Here is a 21,719-nt window from a genome sequence, read left to right as displayed (position 1 = left end):
TGGCATTCAAACAAAGTAAGAAATACTTCGGTAGCTACACATAAATATATCTGTATTGTTGGCATTCAAACAAAGTAAGAAATACTTCGGTAGCTACACATAAATATATCTGTATTGTTGGCATTCAAACAAAGTAAGAAATACTTCGGTAGCTACACATAAATATATCTGTATTGTTGGCATTCAAACAAAGTAAGAAATACTTCGGTAGCTACACATAAATATATCTGTATTGTTGGCATTCAAACAAAGTAAGAAATACTTCGGTAGCTACACATAAATATATCTGTATTGTTGGCATTCAAACAAAGTAAGAAATACTTCGGTAGCTACACATAAATATATCTGTATTGTTGGCATTCAAACAAAGTAAGAAATACTTCGGTAGCTACACATAAATATATCTGTATTGTTGGCATTCAAACAAAGTAAGAAATACTTCGGTAGCTACACATTAATATATCTGTATTGTTGGCATTCAAACAAAGTAAGAAATACTTCGGTAGCTACACATAAATATATCTGTATTGTTGGCATTCAAACAAAGTAAGAAATACTTCTGTAGCTAGACATGAATATATCTGTATTGTTGGCATTCAAACAAAGTAAGAAATACTTCAGTAACTACACATGAATATATCTGTATTGTTGGCATTCAAACAAAGTAAGAAATACTTCGGTAGCTACACATAAATATATCTGTATTGTTGGCATTCAAACAAAGTAAGAAATACTTCGGTAGCTACACATGAATATATCTGTATTGTTGGCATTCAAACAAAGTAAGAAATACTTCGGTAGCTAGACATGAATATATCTGTATTGTTGGCATTCAAACAAAGTAAGAAATATTTCGGTAGCTACACATAAATATATCTGTATTGTTGGCATTCAAACAAAGTAAGAAATACTTCGGTAGCTACACATAAATATATCTGTATTGTTGGCATTCAAACAAAGTAAGAAATACTTCGGTAGCTACACATAAATATATCTGTATTGTTGGCATTCAAACAAAGTAAGAAATACTTCGGTAGCTACACATAAACATATCTGTATTGTTGGCATTCAAACAAAGTAAGAAATACTTCGGTAGCTACACATAAATATATCTGTATTGTTGGCATTCAAACAAAGTAAGAACTACTTCGGTAACTCCACATGAATATATCTGTATTGTTGGCATTCAAACAAAGTAAGAAATACTTCGGTAGCTACACATAAATATATCTGTATTCTTCGATAGATTGTTTAGGCAGATTATTCATGATGAAACTTTGTAGAATGGACGACAACTGCCTGTTGTGGAGACACAAGTGTAGAGGATGACGTTTCGAAAGTCTTCCGCTTTTCGTCTTCAGGTCCATTCTACAAAGTTTCATAATATCTGTATTTTTGGCATTTAAACGAAGAAAAAATTCTTTGAATCCACCTTGTTTTAGTTTAAGAGAAATGGGTTATGAATGTTTATCTAGTTGCTAAATAAGTAAAGATGTGTTGTTATACTTTATATCACATCGTGAATTAAATTATATCTGTTTAACTAGCATGAAAGTTTTAAAAAATAGAGTCGTCCATACATCCAAATATGACAAAATTCACAATGTGGTTCGTACTACAGGCAAAGAAACATTATCTTCATGGTGGTGATTCATTTTAAAAAAATAAAAAAATATCGATTTTACAAAGAAGTCAATGTCTCGTGTGAAATGTTCGTTTCTAATTAAGAAAATCAATGGTTTATCGAAGAACTCGATCTCTACGATGTATTTCTTATCGCAAGTTGATAATTATATACACACTGTGTGTTTGGTGCAGAAATGTAAGATTCTGAATTTCACTCATAAGACTACAGTATGCTAGTTCTTTATTAATTCACTATATATGTATATATACTGTATAATAAAATCCAGTTCACAAAGTACTTCATATGAACTTATCGATTACACTACTATGGCTCTCAAATAGTGTAACTTCTTATTATTGTATTAAAAATCCTTTTAAACCATTTCAAAGTACCACTTGAAGGAAATTGAATCACTGCATATTGAAACAGCTGCAGTGAGACGTTATAAGAAAGAGCTGTTTATAATTAAACAAGAGGGAATCCTCAATAGCCGCAGAACTTGAAACTATTTAGCAAGATTAAATTAATCTGTGGAACCTCTTTCCTTTTTTTATTAGCTGTTGTTTTCTGCGTCATCAATACCAAGTGTGAGGCGCGGGTATACCCAATAGAATTTCATTACTCATTATTATCTCTAACAGCCTACCCTCATATTGAACTTACTTTATACAACGTTAGAGTTAGCTAATTTTGAGTACATGAAGGGTTTTGACCTCCTGAGTCTAAAAATGTAATTATATATTAAATCGGTCAAGAGTTGGCGAAGCTATGAGCTAAACGTTTGTACCTGAAAAAAACAACAACAATTCAGAACCGTTCTATAAGCCATTATGCCGCAACTAAAAATGAATGTGAAGCGCCATCATTAACGGTGGACACGGGTAAGTCCACATGATATGATTAGGCTCCCTGTAGATGTATATAGTAAGCATGTATATCAGGACGGCTGGGTGGGTATTATCACTTATAACGTCGAAACGTTGTTCTCCACCACATCAGCCGTCCTGAGATACATTTTTACTTCAAGTGGGTTTCTTGTCATGGCCTAGCGCGTAAGGCGTGCGACTCGTAATCCGCGGGTTCGCGCCCGCGTCGCGCTAAACATGCTCGCCCTCCCAGCCGTGGGGGTGTATAATGTGACGGTCAATCCCACTATTCGTTGGTAAAGAGTAGCCCAAGAGTTGGCGGTGGGTGGTGATGACTAGCTGCCTTCCCTCTAGTCTTACACTGCTAAATTAGGGACGGCTAGCACAGATAACCCTCGAGTAGCTTTGTGCGAAATTTCCAAACAAACAAACAAACAAAATCAAGTGGGTTTCTTGTCATGACGAGATGTGTGGAATGTGTATTATAGAAAGGTTATTTTCATAATAACATACGTAATTTCATACTTGTTTACTTGATGCATAACGGAACAGTCAGTACAATGACATAACAATACATGTACATTATGACAACTTAGAATCAGTTGATGTACGAACATCGTTTGATTTCTTTCGAAAATATATTTTTACTAAGCTTTCAAATATGAAATAGTTAGATTAATAACTAGATATTCAGATTTTAAGATGAAATTAAAACGTACTCTTACGATTTATTTTCGAATAATAATTAAAACATAGTCGGTCAGAAATACCGATTCTGAAAACTCACATTACATTACACATTCTATTATTCCACTCTTATAAACCTACATAGTTGAAAGTATCATCAAAGGAATGGCTTTCATAGAATAACGATCTACATTTCAGTTCAGTGAGTTTTAAAATTCACATTAGAAGACAGTAAACATATCCCAATAGCGCGTGTGTGTTTTCTTATAGCAAAGCCACATTGGGCTATCTGTTGAGCCCACCAAGGGGAATCGAACCCCCGATTTTAATAATGTAAATCCGTAGACTTACCGCTGTACTAGCGAGGAGCATCCCAATAGCAACATCCCATCTTAAAATACCAGCTTACATTCTATAAAGATTGAAATAATATGTCCCCTGTCCCAAAAGACTCATCGGTAAGTTAATAGTCTTATAACACTAAATCTCAGGTATCGATACCCGTAGAGGTCAGAGTAAAGATAGCCTTCGTGTAGCTATGCGCTAAACAACAATAAAATAAATAAACATTTTATATACTTGGTTTGTTTTTAATTTCGCGCAAAGCTACACTAGGGCTATCTGCGCTAGCCGTCCCTAATTTAACAGTGTAAGACTAGAAGGGAGACATCTAGTCATCACCACCCACCGCCAACTCTTAGGCTACTCTTTTACCAACGAATAGTATGATTGACTGTCACATTATAACGCCTCCACGGATGAAAGGGCAAGTCGATTGCCTTAAAAACCTGGCCATGCCAGGCCATTTTTATATATAAATACATATATATGGTACTCAAATTAATAACGGATTGTTTGTGTTTTAAGACAAAATAACGAAGTTTGGTGTTTTTTAAACATGTACAGTTTTTTGTTAATTCTTACTAGAGGTCAATTAATATGTACTTATCGTATTTTCTGACAGTGACTTTTAACATCAATACTTTCATTTCCGTTAAAATTCATTGTTACACATTTACATTATTTATTATCCACTGAATGTTGTATTTAAAATATGTTCTAGACTACAACTATTAATGATCCCCCCAGTATTTCTACCCCAATGTTTCCTTACTGATCCAGGTTTGTTACTGGAGATCCTGATGATAAAAAGAAAAGTTAAGGAATATATCCTGTTGTTATAGAAACTCCTGATGAGCCCTAATGTAGAACATGAAAACTTAGCCCCTTCTTCACACTAGCAAAGTTACTGAATACATGGACTCCCGCCAATAGTTAATATATAAAACCAAGGTTAAAGGAAAGAATAATTTAGGTTCAAAATATCAGAAACGTTTACATTTTATATTTTATATCTAGGCGTGGCTTAGTTCTTCAATATCACTTGAATATTTCTTGTTTCAGTTTTAGACCACGTGAATGCTTGTTTAAAATGTATGATTTGTTGTGGTACAATTAAATTAACGTCTTTAAGATAATCTTTAATTTTCAAAATGTGTTTCAGAAACATTACCACAGAAGAGTTGAATAGGGATTTGTTGCTTTGTTTTTAAGCGCAAAGCCACATCGTGGGCTATTTGTGCTGTGCCCACTCAAGATATAAAAACCCTGTTTTTACTGTTACGAGTCAACAGAATTGCGGTTGAGCCTCTGGAGGGCGAATAAGAATTTATTTCTTTATAATGGAGTCTAACATTCAGATATTGAGGTACTATGGTACTATCACCTGGAGTTTCAAACGTTTCAGATAACTTGTATTTTATCCTGAATTTAATTGTGTAAGAATGGCTCCAAAATCCAGAACAAATAAAGGTTCACAAAAAAATTCATTGATATATCACCATACTCCAAACCAGTTCAGAGCAATGCCCTCTTTAAATTATAATTGTGATAGGGAATATTCCAACCCAAAAGAACCATTTCATTGTGGAATAATATATTTGTTGATGTGGGGAACAATATAATGAATACAAAATTGAAACCAATAAATTTCCATAATCTCCGAGTCTCGCCACAAAGTTAATAGTTGTTTTTATAGAAAATATAGATTAAAATCACAATAAATCTATCGAAACCCACATTTATTAAGTCCTTCAAAGAAGGTCGGTTTTCATCTGTTTAAACGTACTTGTCCAATACATGGATTTGAAACAGTGATTGTATGTAACTGTTCTTCACCTGCTTGGTATTGTTATAAAGAATAATATATTGTTGGCCTATGTTTAGATGATTTGAGGGGAGTTTGGTTTTCCGATGGTTTCACTATTGTCTGTTTCAATGCAAATAGCTCTCCACTCTTCCCAATAATGAAATATTTAATGGTTTTGAAAAGACAAAGTGAAAACTATAGTTTTCGTAAACAGGTTTCAGGTCCTAAAAATAAGATATTCACATTTTATAAGATATTAATCAAACAATAAAAACACGACTTCAGTTTCCTTTCGTTATCTTAAAAAAAGCATTCGTGGTAACTGCTCGTGAGATAGTCGGTTCCAACTAATTTTACTACTGACTTAACTGTGGCCGGTTAAAGAATCCAAGTATTTATATCGGTTTGAAACATGCCAAGTTCAATAATCCTTCACTAGTAAGAATAAATCAATTTTACTTTTTCCCTTTCGTTCTGTTGAATGTATTTTACTAATTAGAGAACACTGTGTTTGTTTTTAGTTCACTCATCTGATTATTTATAAAGTTTGTTCTTCGTATTGTACGATTCGATAGATTTCCTTGTAGATTTTTAAGCCAACTTTTCCAGCCATTCTGCTGTCTAAATTATTCATGTGTAATGTGATTGGAAAGATAAATTAGGTCCGGAGTTCGATCATACATGTATCTAACAAACACTGAACATACATTCTGGTTCTTTTACTGTTTCTTAATCCAATTTTAAAGACAGTAAAACTGTTCACAGACAACAAGACACCTGATGTTCTAGTCTGTTCCTTCTAAGTTACTGTTACCAAGTTACATTAAAGCTCTATACTTATGTGACTATGAATGATGTGTATATTTGTATTAAACAATGATGAAAAGTTCTTATTACAAAACGTATTGAAAGCACAATGATTATTCAATGAAATATCAGGTTTATTAATTATATGTTAAGCACAGTGCATATCGATAGCACATTCACGATTGTTGATTTGTTACCAATCGCTGTATTCTGTTCCTTCCTGCTACGCTCATGGTTTACTCCATTCTGTTCCATACTGCTACGCTCATGGTTTACTCTATTCTGTTCTTTACTGCTACGCTCATGGTTTACTCCATTTTGTTCCTTACTGCTACGTCTTGGTTTACTCCATTCTGTACTTTACAGCTACGCTCATGTTTTACTCCATTCTGTTCCATACTGCTACGCTCATGGTTTACTCTATTCTGTTCTTTACTGCTACGCTCATGGTTTACTCCATTTTGTTCCTTACTGCTACGCTCATGGTTTACTCCATTCTGTTCCTTACTGCTACGCTCATGTTTTACTCCATTTTGTTTTTTACTGCTACGCTCATGGTTTACTCCATTCTGTTCCTCACTGCTACGCTCATGGTTTACTCCATTCTGTTTTTCACTGCTACGCTCATGGTTTACTCCATTCTGTTTTTTACTGCTACGCTCATGGTTTACTCCATTCTGTTTCTTACTGCTACGCTCATGGTTTACTCCATTTTGTTCCTTACTGCTACGCTCATGGTTTACTCCATTCTGTTCCTTACTGCTACGCTCATGGTTTACTCCATTCTGTTCTTTACTGCTACGCTCATGGTTCACTCCATTCTGTTTTTTACTGCTACGCTCATGGTTTACTCCATTCTGTTCCTTACTGCTACGCTCATGGTTTACTCCATTCTGTTCCTTACTGCTACGCTCATGGTTTACTCCATTCTGTTCTTTACTGCTACGCTCATGGTATACTCCATTTTGTTCCTTACTGCTACGCTCATGGTTTACTCCATTTTGTTCCTTACTGCTATGCTCATGGTTTACTCCATTCTGTTCCTTCCTGCTAAGCTCATGGTTTAATCCATTCTGTTCCTTACTGCTACGCTCATGGTTTACTACATTATGTTCCTTACTGCTACGCTCATAGTTTACTCCATTCTGTTCTTTACTGCTACGCTCATGGTTTACTACATTCTGTTCCTTACTGCTACGCTCATGGTTTACTCCATTCTGTTCCATACTGCTACGCTCATGGTTTACTCTATTCTGTTCTTTACTGCTACGCTCATGGTTTACTCCATTTTGTTCCTTACTGCTACGTCTTGGTTTACTCCATTCTGTACTTTACAGCTACGCTCATGTTTTACTCCATTCTGTTCCATACTGCTACGCTCATGGTTTACTCTATTCTGTTCTTTACTGCTACGCTCATGGTTTACTCCATTTTGTTCCTTACTGCTACGCTCATGGTTTACTCCATTCTGTTCCTTACTGCTACGCTCATGTTTTACTCCATTTTGTTTTTTACTGCTACGCTCATGGTTTACTCCATTCTGTTCCTCACTGCTACGCTCATGGTTTACTCCATTCTGTTTTTCACTGCTACGCTCATGGTTAACTCCATTCTGTTTTTTACTGCTACGCTCATGGTTTACTCCATTCTGTTTCTTACTGCTACGCTCATAGTTTACTCCATTTTGTTCCTTACTGCTACGCTCATGGTTTACTCCATTCTGTTCCTTACTGCTACGCTCATGGTTTACTCCATTCTGTTCTTTACTGCTACGCTCATGGTTCACTCCATTCTGTTTTTTACTGCTACGCTCATGGTTTACTCCATTCTGTTCCTTACTGCTACGCTCATGGTTTACTCCATTCTGTTCCTTACTGCTACGCTCATGGTTTACTCCATTCTGTTCTTTACTGCTACGCTCATGGTTTACTCCATTTTGTTCCTTACTGCTACGCTCATGGTTTACTCCATTTTGTTCCTTACTGCTACGCTCATGGTTTACTCCATTCTGTTCTTTACTGCTACGCTCATGGTTTACTCCATTCTGTTCCTTACTGCTACGCTCATGGTTTACTCCATTTTGTTCCTTACTGCTACGCTCATGGTTTGCTCCATTCTGTTCCTACTGCTGCGCTCATGTTTTACACCATTTTGTTTTTTTTACTGCTGCGCTCATGGTTTACTCCGTTCTGTTCCTCACTGCTACGCTCATGGTTTACTCCATTCTGTTTTTCACTGCTACGCTCATGGTTTACTCCATTCTGTTTTTTACTGCTACGCTCATGGTTTACTCCATTCTGTTTCTTACTGCTACGCTCATGGTTTACTCCATTTTGTTCCTTACTGCTACGCTCATGGTTTACTCCATTCTGTTCCTTACTGCTACGCTCAAGGTTTACTCCATTCTGTTCTTTACTGCTACGCTCATGGTTCACTCCATTCTGTTTTTTACTGCTACGCTCATGGTTTACTCCATTCTGTTCCTTACTGCTACGCTCATGGTTTACTCCATTCTGTTCCTTACTGCTACGCTCATGGTTTACTCCATTCTGTTCTTTACTGCTACGCTCATGGTATACTCCATTTTGTTCCTTACTGCTACGCTCATGGTTTACTCCATTTTGTTCCTTACTGCTACGCTCATGGTTTACTCCATTCTGTTCTTTACTGCTACGCTCATGGTTTACTCCATTCTGTTCCTTACTGCTACGCTCATGGTTTACTCCATTTTGTTCCTTACTGCTACGCTCATGTTTTACTCCATTTTGTTCCTTACTGCTATGCTCATGGTTTACTCCATTCTGTTCCTTCCTGCTAAGCTCATGGTTTAATCCATTCTGTTCCTTACTGCTACGCTCATGGTTTACTACATTATGTTCCTTACTGCTACGCTCATAGTTTACTCCATTCTGTTCTTTACTGCTACGCTCATGGTTTACTACATTCTGTTCCTTACTGCTACGCTCATGGTTTACTCCATTCTGTTCCATACTGCTACGCTCATGGTTTACTCTATTCTGTTCTTTACTGCTACGCTCATGGTTTACTCCATTTTGTTCCTTACTGCTACGTCTTGGTTTACTCCATTCTGTACTTTACAGCTACGCTCATGTTTTACTCCATTCTGTTCCATACTGCTACGCTCATGGTTTACTCTATTCTGTTCTTTACTGCTACGCTCATGGTTTACTCCATTTTGTTCCTTACTGCTACGCTCATGGTTTACTCCATTCTGTTCCTTACTGCTGCGCTCATGTTTTACTCCATTTTGTTTTACTGCTACGCTCATGGTTTACTCCATTCTGTTCCTCACTGCTACGCTCATGGTTTACTCCATTCTGTTTTCACTGCTACGCTCATGGTTAACTCCATTCTGTTTTTTTTTGCTGCTACGCTCATGGTTTACTCCGTTCTGTTTCTTACTGCTACGCTCATGGTTTACTCCATTTTGTTCCTTACTGCTACGCTCATGGTTTACTCCATTCTGTTCCTTACTGCTACGCTCATGGTTTACTCCATTCTGTTCTTTACTGCTACGCTCATGGTTCACTCCATTCTGTTTTACTGCTGCGCTCATGGTTTACTCCATTCTGTTCCTTACTGCTGCGCTCATGGTTTACTCCATTCTGTTCCTTACTGCTACGCTCATGGTTTACTCCATTCTGTTCTTTACTGCTACGCTCATGGTTTACTCCATTTTGTTCCTTACTGCTACGCTCATGGTTTACTCCATTTTGTTCCTTACTGCTACGCTCATGGTTTACTCCATTCTGTTCTTTACTGCTACGCTCATGGTTTACTCCATTCTGTTCCTTACTGCTACGCTCATGGTTTACTCCATTCTGTTCCTTACTGCTACGCTCATGGTTTACTCCATTCTGTTCTTTACTGCTACGCTCATGGTTTACTACATTCTGTTCCTTACTGCTACGCTCATGGTTTACTCCATTCTGTTCCTTACTGCTACGCTCATGGTTTACTCCATTCTGTTCTTTACTGCTACGCTCATGGTTTACTCCATTTTGTTCCTTACTGCTGCGCTCATGGTTTACTCCATTCTGTTCCTTATGCTGCGCTCATGGTTTACTCCATTTTGTTCCTTACTGCTACGCTCATGGTTTACTCCATTCTGTTCCTTCCTGCTAAGCTCATGGTTTAATCCATTCTGTTCCTTACTGCTACGCTCATGGTTTACTACATTATGTTCCTTACTGCTACGCTCATAGTTTACTCCATTCTGTTCTTTACTGCTACGCTCATGGTTTACTACATTCTGTTCCTTACTGCTACGCTCATGGTTTACTCCATTTTGTTCCTTACTGCTACGTCTTGGTTTACTCCATTCTGTACTTTACAGCTACGCTCATGTTTTACTCCATTTTGTTTTTTACTGCTACGCTCATGGTTTACTCCATTCTGTTCCTCACTGCTACGCTCATGGTTTACTCCATTCTGTTTTTTACTGCTACGCTGATGGTTTACTCCATTCTGTTTTTTACTGCTACGCTCATGGTTTACTCCATTCTGTTCCTTACTGCTACGCTCATAGTTTACTCCATTTTGTTCCTTACTGCTACGCTCATGGTTTACTCCATTCTGTTCTTTACTGCTACGCTCATGGTTTACTCCATTCTGTTTTTTACTGCTACGCTCATGGTTTACTCCATTCTGTTCGTTACTGCTACGCTCATGGTTTACTCCATTCTGTTCTTTACTGCTACGCTCATGGTTTACTCCATTTTGTTCCTTACTGCTACGCTCATGGTTTACTCCATTTTGTTCCTTACTGCTACGCTCATGGTTTACTCCATTCTGTTCCTTACTGCTACGCTCATGGTTTACTCCATTCTGTTCCTTACTGCTACGCTCATGGTTTACTCCATTCTGTTCTTTACTGCTACGCTCATGGTTTACTCTGTTCTGTTCCTTACTGCTACGCTCATAGTTTATTCCATTCTGTTCTTTACTGCTACGCTCATGGTTTACTCCATTTTGTTCCTTACTGCTACGCTCATGGTTTACTACATTCTGTTCCTTACTGCTACGCTCATGGTTTACTCCATTCTGTTCCTTACTGCTACGCTCATGGTTTACTCCATTCTGTTCCTTCCTGCTAAGCTCATGGTTTAATCCATTCTGTTCCTTACTGCTACGCTCATGGTTTACTACATTATGTTCCTTACTGCTACGCTCATGGTTTACTCCATTCTGTTCTTTACTGCTACGCTCATGGTTTACTCCATTTAATTTTTCTTTCGTTCTGTTATATCGATTTCAAATCATGTATAAATCTAAGTCTACAGTTCTTTCTTATCATTGAGGTTATTGGATTGGTTTCTATCGTTTCTTTTTTTCAAAGTAAGATGATTTGTTTTATTTCTTGTGAAAACCTGAATAGAGGTTTTTGATTATTAATTACTAGACAACACAGATAAACCCTATTAATGTACTTAAGAACAAAGAAACATGAAGAGAATGTTATACATGTATTATTGTTATTATTAAGAAAAGTACGAAACGTTTCTCTGACGAAAATACAGCGCACGTTGATAATTCATCTGATTTGATTTATCTTTCTAATTTATTGAGGTTTCAATTCATTTATTGTATTGAGTTTTTTTGCATTGTTGTGTAAAAGATTTAATCTAAACGTCAGAAAGCTTTATAAAACTATCCGAAGTAAGTTTTAACTTACGCTTTGTCCTCAATAAAATAACTTAGTTCTACTTGATACTTTATAATTCTAATTTCAACTTTAACATACTAACGTCATTACTAACAATAGTACAGTAGTGAAACTATTAATAACCGAAAGACGTTTGTCCTTTCCTTTAGTCTTAACGTTTTCAATATGAATCTTTCTAAACACTTTCTGTGGTGTTACATTTAATAAAATAGTTTAACCTTAAACAATTTGTTGTCTTTAAACACACCTTTGAAAACTATAAACACGAGTTGAAATCAAACGTGTTTCTTTATCCAACGTTTCGGATAAAAATCCTGAAACAAAATATTCCATATAGACTTTCGGGACAGTTTTCATATGAGATTGTTCACAAACTGATGCAGCCTTCATCTAGGTGATGTGTGCTAACATAAACACATGCGATAATCTTCATGGTAATATGTTTAACAAACCATGTCCCTAATGAACATATTATCTATACAGTGTGTACACAAGTACTATTAACGCCTCACAACGTTTCGCTTTTGTCTTAAACAAAACCTTAAATAACAGCATCTTAACTTTGGGTTTCGGGCGTCATAAACCGTAAACAAAGATATTGATTACTTCTCCAATTAACCTTCGTGGGATATAAACAGCATATCCTGATTCATTTTAATAACTTAGATGACAGATAACTCTAGATTAATTTTGTAAGCTCATAAGGTTTAAACGTAAGTGAAACAACGTATATACATAATGAACAATGAAAAATGTATGTTAAAACTAGGATAGAAGGCATGTTCACTTTCTGGCTCAAAATTCGTGATAACGAGGCATAGGAGAAACACTATTACGAAGGAGAAAGATTGTATTAGAACACAATATACAGATTGTATTAGAACACAATATACAGATTGTATATTGGATCATAGTAACATCATTAATGCTACTCCATTCTACAATAATATTCCAGTCAAAACTTTCAAATAATGGACTGCACTTTCAGCAACAATAATCAACCACTATATTGTAACTCAGAAGAAATCTACAAAATGGGCTACATGCTCTCTGCCTACAACAGGTATCTAAATTTAATTTTAGAATAATAAGTCCCCCTACTTCCAGCAGTGACACAAGGGGAAGTTCTGGATGAAACTAGATTAGGTTAAATACATTCATTATCCCCTAAATAAAATATATTAATAATGACACACATGTGTGAATGGATAATCTTTAACAAATGTGCAGTTAGAGTAAAAAAAAAAAAACCTTGTAATTCTTCTGTATCTTTAAACCTGTATGATGAGTAATAAGTTACATTATGAAACTTCTCATGGTTTCTGTACTCTTGAAACCTGTATGATGAGTAGTAAGTTACATTATGAAACTTCTCATGGTTTCTGTATTCTTTAAACCTGTATGATGAGTAATAAGTTACATTATGAAACTTCTCATGGTTTCTGTATTCCTTAAACCTGTATGATGAGTAATAAGTTACATTATGAAACTTCTCATTGTTTCTGTATTCTTTAAACCTGTATAATGAGTAGTAAGTTACATTATGAAACTTCTCATGATTTCTATACTCTTGAAACCTGTATGATGAGTAGTAAGTTACATTATGAAACTTCTCATGGTTTCTATGCTCTTGAAACCTGTATGATGAGTAATAAGTTACATTATGAAACTTCTCATGGTTTTTGTACTATTTAAACCTGTATGATGAGTAATAAGTTACATTATGAAACTTCTCATGGTTTCTGTATTCTTTAAACCTGTATGATGAGTAATAAGTTACATTATGAAACTTCTTATGGTTTCTGTACTATTTAAACCTGTATGATGAGTAATAAGTTACATTATGAAACTTCTCATGGTTTCTGTATTCTTTAAACCTGTATGATGAGTAATAAGTTACATTATGAAACTTCTCATGGTTTCTGTATTCTTGAAACCTGTATGATGAGTAGTAAGTTACATTATGAAAATTCAAGGGTTTCTGTATTCCTTAAACCTGTATGATGAGTAATAAGTTACATTATGAAACTTCTCATGGTTTCTGTACTCTTGAAACCTGTATGATGAGTAATAAGTTACATTATGAAACTTCTCATGGTTTCTGTACTATTTAAACCTGTATGATGAGTAATAAGTTACATTATGAAACTTCTCATGGTTTCTGTACTATTTAAACCTGTATGATGAGTAATAAGTTACATTATGAAACTTCTCATGGTTTCTGTACTCTCTAAACCTGTATGATGAGTAATAAGTTACATTATGAAACTTCTCATGGTTTCTATACTCTTGAAACCTGTATGATGAGTAATAAGTTACATTATGAAACTTCTCGTGGTTTCTGTACTCTCTAAACCTGTATGATGAGTAATAAGTTACATTATGAAACTTCTCATGGTTTCTGTATTCTTTAAACCTGTATGATGAGTAATAAGTTACATTATGAAACTTCTCATGGTTTCTGTACTCTTGAAACCTGTATGATGAGTAATAAGTTACATTATGAAACTTCTCATGGTTTCTATACTCTTGAAACCTGTATGATGAGTAATAAGTTACTTTATGAAACTTCTCATGGTTTCTATACTCTTGAAACCCGTATGATGAGTAGTAAGTTACATTATGAAACTTCTAATGGTTTCTATGCTCTTGAAACCTGTATGATGAGTAGTAAGTTACATTATGAAACTTCTCATGGTTTCTATGCTCTTGAAACCTGTATGATGAGTAATAAGTTACATTATGAAACTTCTCGTGGTTTCTGTACTCTCTAAACCTGTATGATGAGTAATAAGTTACATTATGAAAATTCTCATGGTTTCTGTATTCCTTAAACCTGTATGATGACTAATAAGATAAATTATTAAACTTCTCATGGTTTTTGTACTCTTTAAAACTGTATGATGAGTAATAAGTTACATTATGAAACTTCTCATGGTTTCTGTACTATTTAAACCTGTATGATGAGTAATAAGTTACATTATGAAACTTCTCATGGTTTCTGTATTCTTTAAACTTGTATGATGAGTAATAAGTTACATTATGAAACTTCTTATGGTTTCTGTACTATTTAAACCTGTATGATGAGTAATAAGTTACATTATGAAACTTCTCATGGTTTCTGTATTCTTGAAACCTGTATGATGAGTAGTAAGTTACATTATGAAAATTCTCATGGTTTCTGTATTCCTTAAACCTGTATGATGAGTAATAAGTTACATTATGAAACTTCTCATGGTTTCTGTACTCTTGAAACCTGTATGATGAGTAATAAGTTACATTATGAAACTTCTCATGGTTTCTATACTCTTGAAACCTGTATGATGAGTAATAAGTTACTTTATGAAACTTCTCATGGTTTCTATACTCTTGAAACCCGTATGATGAGTAGTAAGTTACATTATGAACTTCTAATGGTTTCTATGCTCTTGAAACCTGTATGATGAGTAGTAAGTTACATTATGAAACTTCTCATGGTTTCTATGCTCTTGAAACCTGTATGATGAGTAATAAGTTACATTATGAAACTTCTCATGGTTTTTGTATTCTTTAAACCTGAATGATGAGTAATAGGTTACATTATGAAACTTCTCATGGTTTCTGTATTCTTGAAACCTGTATGATGCGTAATAAGTTACATTATTAAACTTCTCATTGTTTCTGTATTCCTTAAACCTGTATGATGACTAATAAGATAAATTATTAAACTTCTCATGGTTTTTGTACTCTTTAAAACTGTATGATGAGTAATAAGTTACATTATGAAACTTCTCATGGTTTCTGTATTCTTTAAACCTGTATGATGAGTAATAAGATAAATTATTAAACTTCTCATGGTTTCTGTATTCTTTAAACGTGTATGATGAGTAATAAGTTACATTATGAAACTTTTAATGGTTTCTGTACTCTTGAAACCTGTATGATGAGTAGTTAGTTACATTATGAAACTTCTCATGGTTTCTATGCTCTTGAAACCTGTATGATTTGTAATAAGTTACATTATTAAACTTGTCATGTTTTTAATAAGATTTTTAGCTATAATTTGGTAGTAACATCCACGCAAGAGTTTTCCTTCATATAATTACTTAAGGACAAATACAAATACAACTTGATATCAATTGTCTCCGTAACCATAGAAATCATGAAAACCTCTAAGATTTGATTTCCACTGAATTCGGTCATTCAGTTTTTGTCGTGAAATAGAATCGATTTCTCACCACGGAAAACGCATAATCTTGAAGGGTTTTCTTAATAGTTTAGCTAAACTAACATATGCTTCGGACCGTAGAAATGAATCACATGGTGGGAATGAACAGGTGTTAATAATTCGATCTTGATAAATTAATGGGATATTTATTGTGTTCTCTCATGCCTTACCTCGTTAATGTAGCTGACTTCTTATAATAAACTCCTAATTTAAAACCATTTCTTACCTTCAACAAACAATACATTATCTGCTAAAATAAACAACAACAATAAATCTATTTGTTTGGAAAAGATTCACCCTTACTGACAGTTTTCTCACGTAAGACACTTTCTGAAGTTCCCCTACAAAAACTAAAGTTTTTTTTCCTTAAAACACGCAAGTTTCTATTTTGCTTTGATGTAATCACGTTTGGAAAGGTTATTGAACATAACATTTTGAAGAAATATCTTGATTTTTCTCAGAATAAACTTTGTTTCACGTATAAGAAAGATTATTTAAAATACATTTGTTTTTTAACAGAATTTATTCTATTAGATATCTGACATTCTATCAAATATATATCGACACGAATAGGTCATTAAATTAAGTACATCACAAGAAGTTGGTATACAGTTTGGAAATAGAATCATACCCATAAAATAGGGCCTGACAGGGACAGGTGGCTTGAGGCGTTCGAATCTGAAGGTCGCGGGTTTGAATTTCCGTCACACCAAATATGCTTGCCCTTTGAGCCATAGGGGGTGTTATAAGTATCGGACAATCCCGCTATTTGTTTGTAATAGAGTAACTTAAGAGTTGGTGGTGGGTGGTGATGATCAGCTACCTTCACTCTAGTCTTACATTGCTAAATTAAGGGCGACTAGCGCAGACAGCCCTTGTGTACCTTTACACGAAATTCAAAAACAAACAAACAAAGACCCGCCCAAAATAAATCATAATACGTAACAATATAAACTTTGTGTAAACGTAAATAAAGGTGTGTGTGTTGGGTTAATTAAACAGCTAGCCATCTGTGCAAACAGTTAATAAAGCATAATTTAAACGTAAACGTGTTAATCATAAATATAATAGAAATTTACCGGTATTCTAAGTCTTACAGTAATTTGTCTTACAGATAACTGGTTATCACGTTTTGTTCTCGGCGAATTATCGGCCAGTCATCATTTCTATACTGTTTCTGGGTAGACGTAAGACTGAAGGTTTAAAACGTTAATAATAGTTTTTAGATACTCGCGGGTTCGAATCCCACTAACTCCAAACAAGCTCGCCCTTTCAGCCATGGTGGCGTCATTATGCTACTGCAAATCCCACTATTCGTTGGTAAAAGAGTAGTCAAAGCTGGCTTCCCTCTAGTCTTACACTGCTAAATTAGGGACGACTAGCGCAAATAGCCCTCGTGTAGCTTTGCGCGAAATTCAAAACAAACAAACAAACTAGATACTCGCGATTGGCAAAGCAGAGAGAACGATAGTATAAAATAAAAGTATAGCGAAGACATGTAAAAACGAAAATAAATGTTTCAAGACAGAGATTACTAAACCATATTGAATCTATACCCTCATAAGAATAGGCAAACGTACTTCGCAACTGCATCTTAAGCCAATTCGGAGCAACGTTTATGTACAACTTTTATATATCGTTTCCGCAATTGTAATTTGCCAAGAATTCGACTGACTCCCAGAAACAAAAGATATTCATAAGATCAAATCACGTTTTACTGTTAATTGGTTGTTAATGATTTAATAGAAGTGTGAATTACTGTTTGTTACTTAGTACTACAACTTAACAGGTGCCCTGACAAGTAGGTTCACCCACATGTGACTTGAGGAAACACACGTCGACATTCCATAAGGTTCACCCACATGTGACTTAAGGAAACACACGTCGACATTCCCTAAGGTACACCCACATGTGACTTAAGGAAACACACGTCGACACTCTCTAAGGTTCACCCACATGTGACTTAAGGAAACACACGTCGACACTCTCTAAGTTCACCCACATGTGACTTAAAGAAATACACGTCGACACTCTAAGGTTCACCCTCATGTGACTTAAGGAAACACACGTCGACATTCCCTAAGGTTGACCCACATGTGACTTAAGGAAACACACGTCGACATTCCCTAAGGTTCACCCACATGTGACTTAAGGAAACACACGTCGACATTCCCTAAGGTTCACCCACATGTGACTTAAGGAAACACACGTCGACACTCTCTAAGGTTCACCCACATGTGACTTAAGGAAACACGTCGACATTCCCTAAGGTTCACCCACATGTGACTTAAGGAAACACACGTCGACATTCCCTAAGGTTCACCCACATGTGACTTAAGGAAACACACGTCGACATTCCCTAAGGTTCACCCACATGTGACTTAAGAAAACACACGTCGACATTCCATAAGGTTCACCCACATGTGACTTAAGGAAACACACGTCGACATTCCCTAAGGTACACCCACATGTGACTTAAGGAAACACACGTCGACACTCTCTAAGGTTCACCCACATGTGACTTAAGGAAACACACGTCGACACTCTCTAAGGTTCACCCACATGTGACTTAAGGAAACACACGTCGATATATCCTAAGGTAAACCCACGTGTGACTTAAGGAAACACACGTCGACATACTCTAAGGTACACCCACATGTGCCTTAAGGAAACACACGTCGACATTCCCTAAGGTTCACCCACATGTGACTTAAGGAAATACACGTCGACATTCCCTAAGGTTCACCCACTTGTGACATAAGGAAACACACGTCGACATTCCCTAAGGTTCACCCACATGTGACTTAAGGAAACACACGTCGACATTCCCTAAGGTACACCCACATGTGACTTAAGGAAACACGTCGACATTTCTAAGGTTCACCCACATGTGACTTAAGGAAACACACGTCGACATACTCTTAGGTACACCCACATGTGACTTAAGGAAACACACGTCGACACTCTCTAAGGTTCACCCACATGTGCCTTATTGAAAAACACGTCGACATTCCCTAAGGTTCACCCACTTGTGATTTAAGGAAACACGTCGACACTCTCTAAGGTTCACCCACATGTGACTTAAGGAAACACACGTCGACACTCTCTAAGGTTCACCCACATGTGACTTAAGGAAACACACGTCGACATTCCCTAAGGTTCACCCACATGTGACTTAAGGAAACACACGTCGACATTCCCTAAGGTACACCCACATGTGACTTAAGGAAACACACGTCGACATTCCCTAAGGTTCACCCACATGTGACTTAAGGAAACACACGTCGACACTCTCTAAGGTTCCCCCACCTGTGACTTAAGGAAACACACGTCGACATTCCCTAAGGTTCACCCACATGTGACTTAAGGAAACACACGTCGACATTCCCTAAGGTTGACCCACATGTGACTTAAGGAAACACACGTCGACTTTCCCTGAGGTTCACCCACATGTGACTTAAGGAAACTCTCGTCGACATTCCCTGAGGTTCACCCACATGTGACTTAAGGAAACACACGTCGACATTCCCTAAGGTTCACCCACATGTGACTTAAGGAAACACACGTCGACATTCCCTAAGGTTCACCCACATGTGACTTAAGGAAACACGTCGACTTTCCCTGAGGTTCACCCACATGTGACTTAAGGAAACTCTCGTCGACATTCCCTGAGGTTCACCCACATGTGACTTAAGGAAACACACGTCGACACTCTCTAAGGTTCACCCACATGTGACTTAAGGAAACACACGTCGATATATCCTAAGGTAAACCCACGTGTGACTTAAGGAAACACACGTCGACATACTCTAAGGTACACCCACATGTGCCTTAAGGAAACACACGTCGACATTCCCTAAGGTTCACCCACATGTGACTTAAGGAAACACACGTCGACATTCCCTAAGGTTCACCCACTTGTGACATAAGGAAACACACGTCGACATTCCCTAAGGTTCACCCACATGTGACTTAAGGAAACACACGTCGACATTCCCTAAGGTACACCCACATGTGACTTAAGGAAACACACGTCTACGCTTTCTAAGGTTCACCCACATGTGACTTAAGGAAACACACGTCGACATACTCTTAGGTACACCCACATGTGACTTAAGGAAACACACGTCGACACTCTCTAAGGTTCACCCACATGTGCCTTATTGAAAAACACGTCGACATTCCCTAAGGTTCACCCACTTGTGATTTAAGGAAACACACGTCGACACTCTCTAAGGTTCACCCACATGTGACTTAAGGAAACACACGTCGACACTCTCTAAGGTTCACCCACATGTGACTTAAGGAAACACACGTCGACATTCCCTAAGGTTCACCCACATGTGACTTAAGGAAACACACGTCGACATTCCCTAAGGTTCACCCACATGTGACTTAAGGAAACACACGTCGACATTCCCTAAGGTTCACCCACATGTGACTTAAGGAAACACACGTCGACACTCTCTAAGGTTCCCCCACCTGTGACTTAAGGAAACACACGTCGACATTCCCTAAGGTTGACCCACATGTGACTTAAGGAAACACACGTCGACATTCCCTAAGGTTGACCCACATGTGACTTAAGGAAACACACGTCGACTTTCCCTGAGGTTCACCCACATGTGACTTAAGGAAACTCTCGTCGACATTCCCTGAGGTTCACCCACATGTGACTTAAGGAAACACACGTCGACATTCCCTAAGGTTGACCCACATGTGACTTAAGGAAACACACGTCGACATTCCCTAAGGTACACCCACATGTGACTTTAGGAAACACACGTCGACTTTCCCTGAGGTTCACCCACATGTGACTTAATGAAACTCTCGTCGACATTCCCTGAGGTTCACCCACATGTGACTTAAGGAAACACACGTCGACATTCCCTTAGGTACACCCACATGTGACTTAAGGAAACTCTCGTCGACATTCCCTGAGGTTCACCCACATGTGACTTAAGGAAACACACGTCGACATTCCCTAAGGTTCACCCACATGTGACTTAAGGAAATTCTCGTCGACACTCTTACGGGTTTTGTTCTTTTTCATCATTTTTCTGGTTTGGATAATTAAGTGGTTTGCCCTTCGCTCTGATAACACATATATACTCCACATGAAACTGTGATTCATTTCACAAATATTTTCTTACAATATGTATCATTTTACCTCTTTTTAGTAAGACTTTTGAAACTGAAGGGTTAAGTTAATTTTCAAGAGGTTAAATGTCAAGAATCAGGTTAGTGAGTTGCGGGTCAAACAAGAAGCACGCGCACACCAAACCCGCGTCCAGTACGGAGTATTTTTACACAACTTGATCATACACAAAATTGGCCCCTCTCAAACTCCTGCATTGCCAAAGATACACTTTAGATAACAGAGACTGTCAGCCGTCAAGACATTGGTAGTTGGCACGTACAAAATAAAAGGAATTCTTAAACCCATGTCGAGACCCTAATCGAATCGGACCATATTATTCGTGATTCTCACGCCAGATGTTTTCTTAATTTTCAAACTTCAGCCACCCCCGATCTTTGTCAGACTGGTTTGCTATTAAAATGTCTACTTCCTTCCTATTACCAATAGTGACTCGAAACAATAAGTTTTGTGGCCTACAGAGCTGGTTTTATCTTAAACAATAATCTATAACTCAGATTTCCTTTAAACTTAACAGAGACAAACAATACAA

The sequence above is a fragment of the Tachypleus tridentatus genome, chromosome 12 (genome assembly GCF_004210375.1).
Source record: "Tachypleus tridentatus isolate NWPU-2018 chromosome 12, ASM421037v1, whole genome shotgun sequence".
Lineage (NCBI taxonomy): Eukaryota > Metazoa > Arthropoda > Merostomata > Xiphosura > Limulidae > Tachypleus > Tachypleus tridentatus.
This window is presented reverse-complemented; position numbering follows the sequence as displayed.